Genomic DNA, 2740 nt, shown 5'->3' with positions numbered 1-2740 from the left:
AAAGAAGAAGAAGAAGAAGAAGAAGAAGAAGAAGAAGAAGAAGAAGAAGAAGAAGAAGAAGAAGAAGAAGAAGAAGAAGAAGAAGAAGAAGAAGAAGGATCTATTCTACCAATGGGAAGTGACTTTTCAAGTCATTATGAAATATTTATGAAAATTGAAGGGACAAATGAAAGAGAAAATGTAAAAGAACATCCAAAAAGAAAAGCATCTGCATCCTCTGAATGTTCTCAATCTCAAGGAGATAATTCTGATAATGGAATGAGTACAGTTCACAGTAGTAGCTTTGTAGCTTGAGTGGATTACCCATATGATACTGATGATGACAATGATAATGATCCTCATGGAAAAAATGAAAATGAAGAAGATGAAGAACCTCCAATAAAAAGTCCTAATCAGAGATTATATTATCATATGAGGCCCTCAACTCCTAGTCCAAATAAAATTCTATAGATATCACTAACTGAAAATCTAATTAAAAAATCTTTCTCCTATGGACTTTTAAATATGATAGAATACAGAGCAAAGTAATGAATAAGAGGCCTCAATTTTACATAAAGGAAACTTTCCACAAAATAAATGCATAGTATAAATTAAACAACAACCTTGTCATAACTTCTTATCAAGTACATCTTACTTTAGCAGCATGGTTTGGGAAGAGGAAAGAGTTTAATAAAAAATGCAATGTTTACTAAAGTCTTTATACTAGAAGAAACTACAAAGGTTTTATATCAAATCCTACTCTCAAAGAAAGAGGCTAGCAATGGTATTCTTTCCATGAAATCAATTTATTTAAAGTAGTTTTTGTTTGTATGGAAGACAAAGTTATGTTAAAGTAAAAATAAAGTGAGAGTTTTCAACACTTCAGTGAAAATTTAGCAGAATTTCAACATTATGAATAATACTATATAAACAACGTTCAATGCAATTCAGTAGAATTTTTGTGAATAAAGTGCTAAGCTGTATCCTAAAGCAGCTGTTCTTAATGTACATATTTTTAGATAAGAAATATCAAGTATCAGTATCAACATTGTACTATGCCTAATGTGGTTTCTGTAGGATCTTCATGGAATAAAACATGATGCATCATAAAATATCCAGTTTGTGAAAGTTAATGAAGCTTTGTCCTTTTCCTTAGAGTAGTAGGTACATGCTAGGTTATATACATAGACACAGACACACAGGTACACCACACACACACACACACACACTATATATATATATACATACACACACACACACACACAGACACACACACACACACACACACACACACACACATATATATATATATATATATATATATATATATATATATATATATTCATACATACATACATACATACATATGGTTGCTGAAATAAACTAACAAAACAAATAGAGGCAAATTTGACTTTGTATTATAGTGTGAGGGGATACATTCCATTCAGTTCTGGGAGGAATCTAAAGTATCCAGTCACATTTCACTCACAATCAATAAGCAACTAGATGATTTCTGAGGCTCAGTTCAATTTCTCTTTTTATGTAGTGTCAGACATCAGCCCCGGAAACACCCTATCACATCTTCCCTCCCCCTGCTTCTACAAATGTGTTCCTCCACTCACCTACCCACACTCCCACCTCCTTGCCCTCGATTCCCCTATACTGGGGCTTCTATCAAGCCTTCATAGGACCAAGGACCTCTCCACCCATTAATGGCTGACAAGGCCATCATCTGCTATATATGCAGCTGGAATCATGTGTAATCCACTGATGATGGCTTAGTCCCTGAGAATTTGCGGGGGCGGAGGGTGTCTTGTTGGTTGATACTGTTGTTCTTCCTAAGGGTTTGCAAACCCCTTCAATTCCATCAGTCACTTCTGTAACTCCTCTATTAGGGACCCCATGCTCAGTCTAATGCTTGGCTGCTAACATCTGCCTCTGTATTTGTAATGATCTGGTAGGGCCTCTCAGGAGACAGCCATAACAGGCTCCTATCAGCATGTACTTCATGGCATCCACACTAGGTACTGTGTTTGGTAACTGTATATGGAAGGAATTTCCAGGTGGGACAGTCTCTGGGTGGCCTTTCCTTTAGTCTCTGCTCTATACTTGATCTCCATATTTACCCCTGTGAGTATTTTGTTCTCCTTCTAAGATGGACTGAAGCACCTACACTTTGGTCTTACTTTTTATTGAGCTTAATATGGTCTGTGAATTGTATCCTGGTTATTTGGAGCTTTTGGGCTACTATCCACTTATCAGTGCGTGCATACCATGTGTTTTCTTTTGCAATTGCCCTACCTCACTCAGGATGATATTTTCTATTTCTACCCATTTGCCTAAGAATTTCATGAAGTCATCATTTTTAATAGCTGAGTAGAACTCCATTGTATAAATATACCCCATTTCCTGTATCAATTTCTCTGTTGAAGGATATATGGGTTCTTTCCATCTACTGGATATTATAAATAATGCTGCTATGAACATAGTGGAGCATATGTCATTATTACAAGTTGGAATATATTCTGGGTATATGCCTAGGAGTGGTTTAGCTGTGTCCTCAGGAAATAATATGTCCAGTTTTCTGAGGAACCACCAAACTGTTTTCCAGAGTGATTGTACCAGCTTGCATTCCCACTAGCAATGGAGCCTCTTTCTCGACATCCTTTCCAGCATCTGCTGTTCCCTGTCATTTTTATCTTAGCCATTCTGACTGGTGTAAGGAGGAATCTCGGGGTTCTTTCGGTTTGCATTTCCCTGA

The 2740-nt window shown here is 36.5% G+C and overlaps 1 pseudogene; it reads left to right on the top strand.

Moving 5' to 3' along the window:
• LOC110291826 overlaps positions 1–450 on the top strand; it is a 2551-nt pseudogene extending 2101 nt beyond the window's left edge.
• The last annotated feature ends 2290 nt before the right edge of the window (positions 451–2740 follow it).

This window comes from Mus caroli, chromosome 3, assembly GCF_900094665.2.
Source record: "Mus caroli chromosome 3, CAROLI_EIJ_v1.1, whole genome shotgun sequence".
In the NCBI taxonomy this organism is placed as follows: domain Eukaryota; kingdom Metazoa; phylum Chordata; class Mammalia; order Rodentia; family Muridae; genus Mus; species Mus caroli.
The sequence above is the reverse complement of the archived record's forward strand: the minus strand, read 5'-3'. Positions and strand labels throughout refer to the sequence as shown.